This window comes from Leopardus geoffroyi, chromosome D4 (genome assembly GCF_018350155.1).
Source record: "Leopardus geoffroyi isolate Oge1 chromosome D4, O.geoffroyi_Oge1_pat1.0, whole genome shotgun sequence".
Classification (NCBI taxonomy): Eukaryota; Metazoa; Chordata; class Mammalia; order Carnivora; family Felidae; genus Leopardus; species Leopardus geoffroyi.
This window is the reverse complement of record NC_059342.1, coordinates 92,267,202-92,282,347: the sequence shown is the minus strand read 5'-3', so window position 1 is coordinate 92,282,347 and position 15,146 is coordinate 92,267,202. Positions and strand designations below refer to the sequence as shown.

Sequence of the window (15,146 nt, the reverse complement as noted above, 5' to 3'; positions counted from 1 at the left end):
ACACAAAGCCTTTCGGAATCCTGGAGGCCTCTCCGCTTCCTGAACCCCTCGTCCACGTCCCGCTTTCCGGTGTCTGCATCCCTACAGACCCGTGCTCTCCCTCCAGGATGCCTTGAAACCCAAACAAACAAGACAACTTCTCCCTGGTCCCGAGCCCTGGCGTTCCTGTCCTTGTTAATATTCTTCCCCTTGTGCTAAGTCTGTTTCACGAAACAACACAAATAGGCCCGCCAGCCTCAGCAGCCTCCTGGGAGGGCGCGGGAGGAAGAGCCAGCGGGCAGGCCGGCTGATGGAGCCTCCTGAGAAGCTGGGGCGGCGGGAAGGGGGGTGGGGTGGGGGGGGTGGGCAGCAGCCGGTGGTATTGGGCGGACAGGTCACAGCAGGGCTCCGGGCAGGAACTGTGGGCCCCCCGCCCTCTGCTACCAGGGCCCCCCTCCCTTCCCCTCTCTCTCCTCTTGCCCCTGCAGACAAGGCCACTCCCAGGCCTGCCCCTCTCCTTTCTTGTAGCCTCTCAGGTCCAGGGGCCAGGCCGCTACTCCCGGGCCAACGGTGGGTGCCGCCCGGCCCTACTAGCGATGGAGGGGATTAAGTCAGGCAGTCCAGGGGTCCCATTCCCGGCCTCACCATCTGTCCATGGAGGATGAGCAGAAGGGAGGAGAGAGAGGGGGAGGCTTGCAGCCAGGCCAGCCCGCCCCCACCCGGTCTCTCTAGAGGTGCCCCCCAAGATCTAAGCAACCCAGCTCCGCACCTGCAAAAGATGCCGTCCACACACCGCTGGGCCGAGCCACTGGGGGGCCACCCTGTGCCCACCCACATGGAGAGGACCCAGCCCCAGCCTGTCCCTGTGCCCCTCACCCCCAGCCTCCCACCACCTGCGGCTCTCCCCCCCATCACCAACCGCCCCTGCTGCGCCCTCGCCTCCAGATGGTCCCCTGGGTCTGTCGTCCCCAAAGCACAGCTTTTGAAACATACATCCCAGCCCCGTCTGCTGTTGTCACCGCTGCGATGATCTCACCCAAGGCGTGTTTACTTATCTGCTTATTTATTTATCCGGGAAGACACAACGGCGGCGGGGGCTTCTTGGCCCCTCGCGGCTGCCCACAGAACGTGAGGACAGATGCTCTGTCCCTCCTCCACAGACCCAGCAAAGCCCCGCCTGGCTGTGGATGTGGGCAAGCCCCGCCCCCTGTCGGTCCTCGGTTTCCCCTGCTGTAAGCTGAGGGGGTGGGGCTAACTGAACTCATCAGACCTCCTCCCCCGATCCTGATTCTGGCAGTTTGGTCAGCAGCTGGCTCTGTGCCCATCCCTTCAGGCGTTCAGGGTGTGAGCCCTGTGCCAGCTGATAGTGCCCCCCAAATTCATGTCCATCTGGAGTCTAGAGAGTGACCTTATCCATCCCAGATCGGGGCAGGCCCTGCATCCGAAGACTGGTGTCCTTACGAGAAGGTAGGGGACGCAGACACAGAGCGACAGGCCATGTGATGACAGAGGCAGAGAAGGAAGGCAGGCGGCCACAGGCCCAGGAAGAGACAGGAAGACTCCTCCCCGGGAACCTCCGGAGGGGACACCGTGATCTCCAGAATGGGGGAGCCACCCCCCATCACGGGTGCGAAGGGAAACCCAGAAAGACTGCCACCGGGAGAGCCACCGTGTCCCCCACCTGTGCAAAGAGGGGCCCCGCTGCAGATGGCCAGTGAGCAGGAGGCGCCCGCCCCCCGCTGGGTGTCGGGACAGGCTCCCTCGAGGAGGCCACTTTGTCACAGCTGCTCAGTCCCACGCCATGAGTGTGTTTCGTCATCCCCTGAAGGGGAAGGTCACTTGTTCTGGCCCTGGCGCCTGTGTAGGGCCTTCGAGGAGACAGGGAGACAGTCCTCGGCTAATTCACGCCTCCCGGCAAGTGGCTTTGAGCCCTCCTGCCTGGGCTCGCCTCGGGCTGCGTCCAAACACCTTCCTTCTCTGTCTGTGGGTCCGCTGAGCAGTGACTCCGTGCCAGACAGGGGTGAGGACAGGAGAAATGGGAGGGCCACGGCTCCAGTGGAAAGGGCAGCCAGCCAGGGTGAGGTGAATAAGGGACAGCAGACCCCCAGGACTCACAGATCATTTATTCACTCCTTCATCAAACACTTGGTAGGGGCCCTTGATGGGTTTGTGCTGAATCCTGGGACACGGCCCCTGCCCTGGGCCAAGGGACATCTATCCAGACCCGTGAAAGGCCGAACGTGGTGGGGGGAGGGGTGTCGCCTCCACCCTCGTGTCCGGGACAGACCTTGTGGGCTGAGGGGGAGGGATGGGTGGTAGAGGGCAGGAGGCGTGCAGAGACCCAGAGGCACATGCGCTGAGCCATGCGGTGGTGTGTGTGCAGCAGCAGGAGGGAGGGGACGTCAGGCCGTGAGCCCCACGCGGCTGGTGTCCCTGGAGGTGGAGCTCAGGGGCCCGTTCAGTCCTGAGCAGATGAGGGGCCGCAGACAAGAGAGGCTCCCCTAGGAGTGTGTTTGATTGCCCCGTGGGGACAGAGTGGGGCAAGACTGAGGTATGGTGACGAGGCAGGCATCACTGGTGTCCTCCAGGCAGAAAAGGGACAAGGGATGAGACAGCGGAGTGACCACTGAGCACCAGAGCTTGGAGACGGCAGCGTGGGGTGGAGCGGCTTGGCGGGTGGCGAGCAGGCGAGAGCACCTGGGAGGGGTGTGGGGGAGATGGTGCCTCCCCGAGTCCTGCTGGGGTGCCCTCCTGTGCCCCCACAGCCCCGAGCCCGCACCGAGTGCTTGGCATCACTGTGGCCAAGACAGATCCGGGCACCACCCTTGGGCTGCAAGGCTGCTGGGTGTTGGCATCATGGGGTCTGCCTGTGCGGAGGGGGCGTTCTGCAGCCAAGGCGGCCAAAGTCACTAAAGCAACGGGCCTCCCTGGCGGCGGGTGACTGCCTCTGTTCCAGCGATTGCTACCTTCCAGAAATGCCCCCAAATGTAGCTCAGTGCCGGTTCTGCATGGCCAGCTGCGGTCTAGCGATCATTAATATTAATACCAGTCATTAATATTGATAATGTCAAATGGGCTGCAGCTCAAGTTATTCTCAGAAGCACCCCGAGGGCCACCCTGCTACTCAGATCAGGAAGCCGGGCTGTTTGCCTACGTCACTCGGGTCTGTGGGCAGAGCTGGGTTCCACACTCTGATCTGTGTGGCCTGGAAACTGCAGCTGTCCCCTAAACTCCGCCCTTCCCCCCCCAAGTAGAGTTGCCCCGCCCCCTAGACTCTGCCCCACCCCCCTAGATTCCTTCCTACCCCCTAGACTCTGCTCCACCTCCCTAGATTCCTTCCTATCCCCTAGACTCTGCCCCACCTTCTAGACTCCTCCCTGCCCCCTAGACTCCGCCCCACTCCTTAGACTCCGCCCTGGCCCCTAGACTCCACCCCACGCCCTAGAGTCCTCCCCACACCCTAGACTTTTTCCAGCTCCCTAGACTCCGCCCCGCCCCCTAGACTCCGCCCCACCCCCTAGACACCTTCCTGCTCCCTAGACTCTACCCCGCCCCAAGGTACTGCCACTGCGGCTCCCTGGCACTCTTGGGCTCTGCAGATACTTTTCATTTCAGCTCCGTCAGAGACGTGAGGGCCCTTCATGCAACGTGTTGGTGAGCAGGGACAGCGGCGGCGCCTGGCCTGATGGGTCTGGGGTGGAGGATGTCTCCAAAGCTGCAGGAGAACCATCCATCACCGGCGCGGGAGACCTGCAGAGCCCTGGTGTGACGGCCGCCTGCCGGCTACGAGGCCAGAGGGCAAAACAGGGTTCAAGTCAAGAAACTGAGTGAAAAGAGCCTTCTCTTTGGAGTGAAGCAGTGAAGGAGAAGATCGTTTTCTAAAAGCTAATAACTCTTTGAGACCAGAAGAGTGCCTCCCCTTAGCCCACATGAGACGTCATGAGACACACTAGCTGAATTATGGGAACTTTCTAGATCACAGACGGGGAAAAAGCCCCATCCCCAGAAAGGAAAGCATGTGCCGCCTGAAACGTTGCTGGAGTCCTGGCTGGGGAAGTGTGAGCCCGCACCCGCCCCGGGCCTGCTGCGCGCTGGGGCTGTCCTGAGCAGAGCCGCCACGAAGGCAGAGGTCCGGACCCGGCAGAGGGTGGCCAGCCGTCAGCTGTCCTGGAGTCCATTTCAGCCGAAGCAAGAAGTGGGTAGGCTAGGTCACCGGGCCTGGAGTCAGTCCCAAAGACCAAGCTGGGGAGGGGGCCCGAGGGCTCCATCCAGCTGCTGCTGCCGATCTGGAGAGGCACTGTGGAGCCAGGCTGCTGCCTGCCACAGGTCCTTCACCGTGCTACCCTCGTGCCAAGCCACGGAGGTGACATGAAGGGGGACCCACAGGTGTAGCGGGTGTGGGTCCCTCTTCAGGCTTCGGCTCTGAGAAATGACGTGCCTGGTTTCGCTGAGCCAAAGGGAGCGAACAGGGGCCTCCCCGGAAGCCGTGCCCATGGGCTCTGGATGCATGAGTTCGGGGCTCTCAGGTTTTCGAGCTGTCCTGGCAGGCAGGGTCCTACTGAGGTCAAGGTCAGCATTTGGGACCCCAGAGAGGACAGTTTGTGGGCATGGAACGCAGTGCTGAGTACACGGGGCGGAGGGGGCATCACCTGCCAGACATGGGCCACAGACGATGTAGAGCTGGCTAGAAATAAGTCACCTGGCAAGATTCACCCGCTGCCCTGGTAAGGAGTAAGCACCCCGTCACTTGAGGTATTCAGGTGAGCACGGTAGTCATGAAGGAACTGTGGACGAGTCGTTGGAGAGGAGAGCTGCAAGGGACCTCAGGGATCATTTGTCTCACTCCGTGATTTCCCTGAAGAGGAACCGCGTTGGGGAAAGTCAAGGTATTGGCCTCTGGCAGGACAGTGGCAAATACGGGCCTGGGGGCCCTTCTAGAGGCGCCCTTGTCCTGATGCAGGAGGCCCGCATCTGCAAATGAAGTGCCGCTCCCCCCCACCCCCGCCCCAACCCTGCCCCAGGCTCCCATCATCCCTGCACAGCCCTGGGAGCAGGCCATTGCCTGACAACAGCTGGAGTGTCCCCACCTTCATCATGAGCCCCTAGGTTCGGGCCTCGGTTCTCTTGATTTCAGGAGGATATGAAAGTCCAGGCCAGGAACCCAGAGCCAACCGTCCACAGGAGGTGAAAGGTGGGGTCTGGCCGCCCCCAGGGAGGGGTGAGGAAGGGGAGGTGCCCTGAGCAGGGAGGGAGGGTGACCTTGTGCTGGAAGTCCAAGGAGGGGCAGCAGGAGGGGTGGGGACTGGGAGAGAGTGCCAAGTTCCCAGGCCGGGCTGGGTGGCCTAGGGGTGGGACCGCAAGGAGAAGGAGGAAGAAAGGCCACCATAGGAAGCTGGGCTGGGGTCTGAGCCGCTGGTGGGGGCAGGGAGACAGCACGAGGACAGAACTGGGGGCTCAAGGGGGGGGATGGGGGCGGCCGAGAGTGGAAGCAGATTGGCCAGGACGCCTACAGGGCATCGGGACCAGGACGCACACTCGGGAGAGAGACACCATGGGCTACCTGTCCTCCTAGGAGTTTTACAATGACCGCCCCCCAAACACGCATAAACCTCCAGATTTCTTCCTCAAGCACCAAACTTCCCTGGCCAAGGCCCAAGAGTGCTGGTGGCTTCTCCCCTCCGCCCCCATTGTGGCCACTCCTGTACCCCCCGCAGGCTGACATACCCCGCCCGGGGAGCAGCCATGCGGGGCAACCGTCCCAGACATGCTCGGCTTGGGGGTGCTAGGTGAAGTGCACAGTTGGCTCATCTCAGAGCCCCAGGAGAAGCGGAGAGGCAGGCCAGGCGTGAAGCCCTCCACGTACACGGTGTGTCCAGTAAAGGCACAGGGGACAGCGGCCACGCCTTCCGCAGACGGTGACAGGCTGTTTGCTCCATGGGAAGCAGAGCGAGATTAGATTTGTCCTTGAGAACCCTCCCGCCCAGATCCCCAGGGATGGCGGGCCCTCGGCCGGCTCCCACATCAGGAGCGGAGCCGCCGCTGGCCGTGGCCGGCGCCCCTGCCACGCTCTGGGCACCTTGGCCACCAGACAGGGCTTTCCCGGAGAATCAACACGCAGGGGGCCCGGGGCTGGGGCCGCTTTGGTAGGGGCAGACCTATCCGCCCCATTCTGGTTTGGGTGGGTCTCCGGATCCCCGAGGGAAGCCCTGTCCTACTTGGGAAGAACCCACCGGGGCCCAGAGGCCGCCTCGCCCTCGCCTCTCCCAGCCTGCTGGCCCCTTCCTCCCGCCTGCGGTGTGGGCTGTGCTACCCCGCAGCCGGCGTGGCTCCCTTGGGCCAAGCTTCAAACGTCCACGCAGAGCGTCCCTAGACGGAGCTCCCTAGAGACCGGAGCGTCCCTTTTGGGTGGCTCTGAAACAGAGACTCCACACCGATTTGTGCTGGGGTGACAGCCTGCTGGGTCCCGCGCTCTCCCGCGGTGGTTTACGGGCGCCTCCCGCGTGCCGGGCCGTGTTCCCGCACACGGCTCTCCTTGGCGTGGGGGCGACTGCCCCTGGTTCGGCAGGAAGGACACCGAGATGAAGCCGCTGGTCTGCGGTCGCACGTTAGAAAAAGAAGGGCCAGCCTGGAGCCCCGGCCCTGATGTCTGTGCTCCTTCCAATATAGGCTGCCGGAGCTGTGGTAGAGATGACCTTGAACATCCTGGGGGGCCGGGGGGGTGGCCTTGAAAGGAAGGGGAGGATCCAGTGAACCTGGAAGGCCCCGGAGCCTTTAAAATGGGTGTCAGAGGCGTGGCTCCTTCACGTGTCTCACAAAGACACCGCCAGTTCTCCAAATAGCCGAGTTCCCCCCCCCCGCGAGGATCAGATCCTGGAGACAGTCGGAAAGTAGGACGGGGCAGTGGGGAGTGGCTTTCAGCAGAAGGGTGGCTTGGAAGGCTCTCCCCTTCTGGAGCCACATTGCGAGGGGGCGGTGTCGGCCGGGAGGCGGCTCCGGCAGCTGAGACCGGCTTTATATTTAGGTGGGGTGGGTTGCTGCCTCCTCAGTGTGATTTCACAGGCTCCGGGGGCCCCTTCCAAGCCCCAAAATACCTCCTGCACCTGCCTCTCGGTGCCGGCAGGCACTCTCTCCGATAAGGATGGCTTTCTGTCCCTGGGTTAGAGAGAAAGCCGTCAGGGCTGACGTTGACCTCAAGGCCGCTTTCCATCAGGCCCTCAAGTCCCGACTTTTAGGCGGGGAGGGGCGCTCAAGTCCTGTCCGGGGCGACGGTGCAGATTCCCCTCCTCGGACTCCGTGTCTCCTGCGGGAACAGTAGGGGCTAAAGGCAGTTGCGACTTAGCGGACGCTGAGCTCTGCCCCGAGCCGGGCTCTCTGCCAGATGCCGGGGATGCTCCGGGCAGACTCCGCACGTCCCCGCCTGGAAGGGTGCTGCTGTCCGGAGGGAGAGACCGCTGAAAGTGACAGCCTCACCCCTAAATCACTTCTCATCGTGACATGCGAAGAAAGAAAAGTACCATGTGCCACAAGGCACGTGACAGGGCATCCCAGTTTTCTGTGGTGGCTCCAGAAGGGCGTTTTAGCTGAGGCTCTGTGGGTGAATAGGAGTTCTCTAGGCAATGAATTGGGACGAAGGTTCCAGGCACACGGGACAGTTCAAGGCAGGAAGAAGCTGGCAGGATAAAGAACCCCACGGAAGCCAAGGGGCCCATCGAGGGAAGGCAAAGTCGGAGGCATGAAGCTGAGAGGGGAGCAGGGAGCCCTAGACCCTCCGTCGGTCCGTGCACAGCAGCATCACAGCCAAGGCCCGGGCACCTGACGGGGACCTGCTGCCCGGCCCGCTCCAGCGTCCCGTCTCCAGCTGATCCGCAGGTAATCACGTACACGTTCGCGTCTGAGATGCGCCGCTCCAGGCGGGACAGAGGACAGGGCCTCTGTGCAGAGACAACGGGATCAGCCCGAGAAAGGCGACGTGCGCCCGGCTTCCTTCACCTTCACTCCTGTCACCTCCTCTGACAATAAAAAGCTTCAGATCATTAGGACAAAAATGTTCCAAGCAGAGTGAAAATTCACGAATTCACATCCAGTTATTTGGGAACGTGGAATACGAAAGCTCTGAGCACCTGGCTTGCTAAACCAGTTTACGATGTAAAACACTGGCAATTTTTAGCTTTCGCGAACGCCCGGACCAGCTGCTTACCCCACCTGCTAACCTTTCGGTGTAAGGTTCTGCGGAAATGTTCTCGTTGCCGGGTTGGAGCCCTCTCCCGAGGCGCTCACGCGGTCGGTGAAGGTGTGACCAGCTGGGGGTGTGGGGCTCAGAGCCGACTGGCACCTGGGTCCTTCCTGCGGTGGCCTCTGCACATCCGGACCCTTGTTAGCGACGGCAAGGTGGCCTTTGCTCTGCCCTGCCACGGTCGGTCACGGCTGCCGCCGTAGGTGGGGGTTGGCCTCAACCCCGAGGACAGCCAGGTGCAGAGGGCGGGGGTCAGTGGGCGGAAAAATCCCTAAGGGGACCCTGCTCAGGTGTCGTCGGGGTGGGTGTTCTGCTAACCTGGCCCACAGGGCTCTTCCCGAGGGCAACCCAGGACTCGGCTGTGCAGGGCGGGGGGATGAGGGACCCAGTGGATCTCAGGGGGAAGGATTCTCACCTCCCTACTTAGCAGAATGCCTCCTGAAACTGGGCTTTGGAAGACAAAGAGAGGCCTCGGGGTGAGCCCCGCCGAACAGAGGGCTCAGCAGCCCGTCGGACATCGGGTCAGGGAGGGAGCCCTCGTCAGCCCGTCGTGGTGAGCGGACCGGGGAGGTGAGCCAGGTCGCGAGTCACCAGTCGTGAGGCCCGATGCTCACAGACACAGGGCGCGGGAGACGAGAGATCTGGGCAGAGCCCACAGCTGCCGGTCGCACAGGGACATGGGTCACTTCTCTCTGACCTCGAGCCCTGCGTCTGTAAAGCGGGGACGAGAATTCCAGCCCCGTGGACGTGCAAATGCGTGGGAAGCGGGCAAACGGTGTTCTTTACTTGCTGTCAGTGCTGTTGTTACATAAATGGTAAACACGATTTGATTTTGGATCATACAAGTAAAGATGCGTGTAGCTGGACGTTTCTTTTTCTGCCACTCGCTCCAACTAAACCATTAACTGCGTACTCGGTGGTGTTTCTCCTTCCAGTCCTGTTTCTATGCATTTATAAATGAGGTCTTTCTGACAGTATGAAGAGGCAAGTTTATTCTTGATGGCTGAGTAGCATGTCATTGGCTTAGAGCAGCTTTTGTCTTTTTTTTTTTTTAATTTTTAATGTTTATTTATTTTTGAGAGAGAGAGAGAGCATGAGCAGGGGAGGGGCAGAGAGAGAGGGAGACACGGAATCGGAAGCAGGCTCCGGGCTCCGAGGCGTCAGCACAGAGCCCGACGCGGGGCTCGAACTCATGAACCACCAGATCACGACCTGAACCAAAGTCAGATGCTTAGCCGACTGAGCCAGCCAGGTGCCCTGGCTTTTGCCTTTTTATGGATCCATTCCCGTAGTGATGGACATTGGGTTGTTTGGCTTTCTACTTTTGCAAATAATGCTGCAATTTACATCCTTGAACGACCTGTGTGGTAGACAGATTACCGCCCCCCCCCCCCCAAAGATGTCCACCTCCTAATCTCCAAAACCTGAGAATTGTCACCTTACGTGGCAAAAGGCATTTTGCAGACGTGATGAGATTAAGGATCTTGAGACAAAGAGGTTACCCTGGATTATCTGCTGGGCCCAATGTAGTCACGAGGGTCCCCACAAGAGTCCTGTCGACACCTTGATTGTAGGCTGCTGAGCTTCATACTGTAAGAGAATAAATTCGTTCTTTTTTAAGCTATCAGGTTTGTAGAAATTTGTTACAGAAGCAACTGGAAACCAATACATCCGTCTTTGGGGACGTGTGTGAATTTCTGTAGGCTAGATTCCTAGAAATGAATTTGTATAAAGGATATGCACACTTACGAGTTTTCTTAACGTTGCCAAATGGCCCGATAAACAGAGTTCACAGATGTGCACGCAATTACACATCTGGTCTGACTGTTTGCTTCGTCACGCGGGAACCAGATTTGGATATTTTCACTATTTTAAACTTTTCGTCAGTTTAGAGACCAAATGTTATCTCACTAAAGTTTAATTTTAATTTCTTTGAATGATGCTAATCACATTGTTCCCCCCTCTGGAACTCGCCTGTTTACAATTTTTCTTTCGCTTTGTTTGTCATGATATCCTTATTAACTTGTAAGGACTCTTGAGATTTTCTAAAGAGTAATCCTTTATTTATCTTAGAGGTGGCAAATGTTCTCGCAGTCAGTTACTTGTCTTTGAATTTTTTTTTTTTTTTTTTTTTGTCTTTTGAACTTTTTAAAAACAGCATCTTTGGTCAAGTAGAAGATATAAAAAGGTTTTACAAGTAAAATATTTACATCATTTTCCTATGGCTTCCAGGTTTTTTGTTTCCTTTACAACCGTTTTTCTTTCCCAAAGAATAGAAAAACGTACTCCTCTGTATTTTCTAAAACTTTTATAGTCTGTTAAAGTGTTTAAATTGTTAATTATTCTTTTTTTTTTTTTTAATGTTTTATTCATTTTTGAGACAGAGAGAGACAGAGCATGAACGGGGGAGGGGCAGAGAGAGAGGGAGACACAGAATCGGAAACAGGCTCCAGGCTCTGAGCCATCAGCCCAGAGCCCGACGCGGGGCTCGAACTCACGGACCGCGAGATCGTGACCTGGCTGAAGTCGGACGCTTAACCGACTGCGCCACCCAGGCGCCCCTGAATCTTATTTTTTTTAATGTTTTTATTTATTTTTGAGACCGAGAGAGACAGAGCATGAACAGGGGAGGGGCAGAGAGAGAGGGAGACACAGAATCGGAAACAGGCTCCAGGCTCTGAGCCATCAGCCCAGAGCCCGACGCGGGGCTCGAACTCACTGGACCGCGAGATCGTGACCTGGCTGAAGTCGGACGCTTAACCGATTGCGCCACCCAGGCGCCCCAAATTGTTAATTATTCTTAATTTTTGTGAAGGGTATGAGCTCGGGATCCAATTTTTTTTCTTCAGATGGGTAGCTAATTGTGTCAATGTCATTTGTTGAAAAGAATATTCTTCCCCTTGTGTTTGCTGCATTCTTTCCTCAAACCAATGCCATGTATATTTGGGTCTGTGTCTGGAATTTCTATTCTGTCCCGTTAATCTATACATCTGTCTGTACATTAAAACCTCTTTGTCTCAACTACTTATAACCCAATACTAAGTCTTGAGCCAAGTCATGTAAGTCCTCTATCTTTGATCTTCTCTCTCTCTCTCTCTCTTTTTTTTTTTTTACCTGAAATTTCTGAAATTTTTTATCTGAAATATTCCAGTTGTTTGACTTGTCAATTTCTGGGATTTCGATTGGGATTGTGGTGACTCTATAGGTCAGTTTGGGGAAAATGGATACCTTAACAATATTGACTCTGCCGGTTCATCACCACGGTCTCCCTCCATTGGCTTAGGATCTCTGCAGTGTCTTTCAGCAAAATTTTGTCATTTTCAGCATACAGATCTAGAACCCGCTCTGTTAAATTTGTTCCCAAGTACCCCATTCATGCCATTTTACTTGGCGTTTAAAAAGAAATGTCAATTTCTGATTGTTTGTTGCTGGCGTATAGACATAAAGGTAACAGCATCCCCTTGTGTCCTGTGGAATTTATACACCGACTTGTTAAATCTGGTGGCTTTGTGCGTATTTCTTGGGATCTCCTCCCTAGACGACCTTGTTGTTGGCGAGTAGGGACCGTTTGCTGTCTCCTTGCTAATCCGGGTGCGTTTCTGGCTGCAGAAATTCTTTCTAATCTGCCTGCCTGGTTGCACTGACCGTGATCTCCAGGACAAGGCAGAAGGGACGAGGGGCCACCGTGCCTCCTTCCCCATCTCTGGTCACACGCACGCGGTCCGTCAGCACCGAGGCTGGTGACAGCTCTAGGTTCCGCGTCCACACCCGTCACCCTTCTGTTCCTAGTAGCCCAAGATTTCACATCACGAATGGCTGTTGGGTTTTGCCCGACGATTCTTCTGCATCTGTTGAGACGCTCGTGAGTCGTTATCAGTATCCGTAACTCAGCGTATTAATGGAGCAAATTGACTGACTCGCCAGTGGAGTACCAACCCTGCATTCCTGGGGTAAAACCTACATGGCTACGGTGTTCTTGTCCTTGCTAGGTGTTGTGGCTTCCTGCTTGCTGATACTTCGTTGAGGATCTTTGTGGCTCTGCTGTCGGGGCGACTGGCCTGCCGTTTCTTTTCCCGCGACGTCTTTGTCTGGTTTTGTCTGGAATCAGACTCATGCCGGCTTCACAGAAGGAGTTGGGAAGTTCTCCCTCCTCCTGAACATTCTGGATGAGTTAGTGTGGGAGCTGGTGGTGATTCTGTTGCACATCCTTAGTAGAATTCAGCAGTGAAGGCGTCTGGTACCCTTTGCCCCACCGCGAGGCCAGACCCATCCCTCACGCCCTGTGTGCCAGGAGGTCGGGGCTGCAGTGTGGGGTCCCTCCCGGGCCCGGCCGGGGGCACGTGCCGGGCTCCCGCTCTCGCTCTCCTTCTCTCTGGGGCCCCTGTTTCCTGCTGCTCATCAGACGTTGTCTGAAAACCATCCCTTCCTCTGTCTGTCCTGCTTGTTCCAGCAGCTCGAGGCAAGATCTGAATCCAGTCCCCGGTTACACATTGTGGCCGGAGCGGAAGGAGGCTGGGATTTCTTGTTTATTTATTTACTGCTGGAAGTTTCTCTCTAAAGGGATCTGGGAAGGAACGGAGGTACATTCATCCGCTTTGGCCCATCATCTCGATGAAAACTTCTGAATTTTCATCTGAAACTTAGAGCAGGTCCAAGATGATCTGTACAAGGGCTCACTCTGGATGCCGTGTCCCCCAGAGTGCCTTGAGGTGTGGGAGACAAGAGGGTGTCTCCATCTCGCGCTAGGAGGTGCCCTGGACCTTGCCACCGATGGAGGCGGGCCCGGGGCTGTGGGTCTGCCACCTGGCCTGCCCCCACACCTGCAGACACGCCTGTGCGTGAATTAGCGAAGTCGAAGTGGGCTGCCTGCCGGTGGGTTCCAGCAACATCTCTCCCACGCACTACGCCGCTCGGCCGTCCTCAGGCCCATCAGAGCCCTGCAGGCAGGACACAGCTCAGGAACACAGGGACACGAATGGCTTGCGAGGAGGACCACCCTGGAGGCTCCCTGCGGGTTCTCCAGGGAAGGGACTTGGGGACAGGAACAAAAACCAGGCAGCGAGGGGACCCTTGTAAGCAACTCTCTTTTTGCTCCTGGTTTAACTGAGGGGACCTGGGGAGAAGGGCCAGACCGAAAGCGGGGTGACTTAAAAACCCGGCACTCAGGTCTCCGGGCTCAGCCGCAGTCAGAGGCATGGGAGGTCAGAAGGACCCAGACCTGAGTCTGTGCCCCCCTCCTCGGGACTGAGGGCCCCACCTGCCCTGTCTGACCCCGTTTGTCCGCCTCCGGCGGTCGGACGAGAATTGCACCTTGCAGGGATTTGAGGCACTGGGGGCGTCAGGGACTTGACCTTCTTACGTGCTGCTCACGCAACAGCTCCCGGGCCGAAGGGTCGCCCAGCCCGTCATGCCTGCAGGGCCCCCCGTGTGTCATTCACTGCCCTTCTCCACGGCAGCGACAATGAGCCCTCCTGTGACAATGTGGCTGCCATCACATCCGTGACTGCAGGGGCTCCTTCGAGGACTCACGGGCCACCCCTGACCTCCCTCGAGACCGTCGCTCTGTGGGCCTGGGGGACATGAAGGCACTTGGGGCTTTGCTCTCACGTCCAGAGGGAGGCTGGCCTCGGCCTCATCGGGCAGGTGGGCACCAGCGGCAGGCAGGAGGGGCGCTCGTCCACGGCCACCGAGCAGGCTGGTGGCAGAGTCCACGCCACTGGGCCGTTCTCCGTGGCCTTACAGCAGGCCATCAAACAGCCGAGTGGCTGGGAAGAGCAGGTCGTGCAGCGGGACTGGGTTACGCTTTTCAGCCACGTGATCTGGTGGCCCCACGAGAACCCACCTGCCGAGTGAGGACCTGGTCACCTTTCCCGGAGGTGACAGCGCGTCCTGAGGCCGGCGATGTCAGATCTAGGCGGGGGCCGCGATCTGACCCCTAGGGGTCAGATCTGGGGGGGGCCCTCCCCCCCACCGTATCCTCCCACCGGTGGATCGGCCTGGACCCCATCCCCCGAGGTCCTGTCCCCTGGAGCCGGGTGGGGGGCTGCTGGCCCTCCCTCCCCGCCGGGGTGGGAGCCTTCTCTCCCTGCACCCAGGGAGCGCAGCCTCTGCTCTGAGCAGATCTGCTGAATGGCTGAAAATGCAAATTACAGAGGCTCCACTGGGTTCCTGGGAGGTGAGAAATCCGGCAGGAAGGGCTTATGAAGCCACTTGGAGGTGCCCCGGGCTTCCTGTTGGCCGCGGAGGAGCCTCGTACTGTTACCCTGATGTGATTTAGTGAGAAGGAATTTGAGTCAGGAAGAGCGAGCACCCCTCCTGCTCCCCATCAAAGGAGGGTCGATCTTGCCTCTGGACATCTGTTGAGGGGGTGTGCGTGTGTGTGTGTGTGTGCACATCCATGTGCATGTATGCACGCACACGTGCGTGTTCTAATCTAGTTCTAAAACACGACCCCAGCCATCTCACAGGGAGCATCAATGAATATTTACTACCTCGGTTTCTTTTTTTTTTCCCAAAAAAAAAAAAAGTAATTTCGCTGTCGGGTTATTAAATCTATTTTTATTGCTACAAAAATGCCTCCCATCCATTAAGATGAGGGGTGTCTGGTGCTCACGATGATTGTGTTTCGGCCGCTGGGGCGCCTCCCTGTTCCGCAGGAGGGGGGCTGGTTGCAGGGCCCCCAGCCGCATTTTTGGGGCTCTGACGTCTTTTCTTTGCTTGGAGACCGTAACAGAGGCGGCTTCTCAGGCAGCCGCAGGTGGATGGGGGTCTCGGGCCCGCCCACCCCCTCAAATCTGGAAGCCCCCACAGGTCAGGCCCGCCGGCGATGAAGAACTTAGTGGTTTTCTGTTCAGTTTCAGCCAGCTTTGGCCAGGAGGACTTCAGGCCAGGTGCCAGGACCCAGCGGCCCTCCAGGGTTCAACCCTGGGACGGG

The 15,146-nt window shown here is 58.0% G+C and overlaps 1 long non-coding RNA gene across 1 annotated transcript; it reads right to left on the bottom strand.

Moving 5' to 3' along the window:
- Positions 1 to 3,355: 3,355 nt before the first annotated feature.
- On the bottom strand, positions 3,356 to 4,566 carry LOC123592913. Its single transcript, XR_006710001.1, has 2 exons — positions 3,439 to 4,566; positions 3,356 to 3,401 (listed from the first exon to the last, which is right to left on the bottom strand). It is a non-coding gene; the product is annotated as an uncharacterized LOC123592913 (long non-coding RNA).
- Between the last annotated feature and the right edge of the window lie 10,580 nt (positions 4,567 to 15,146).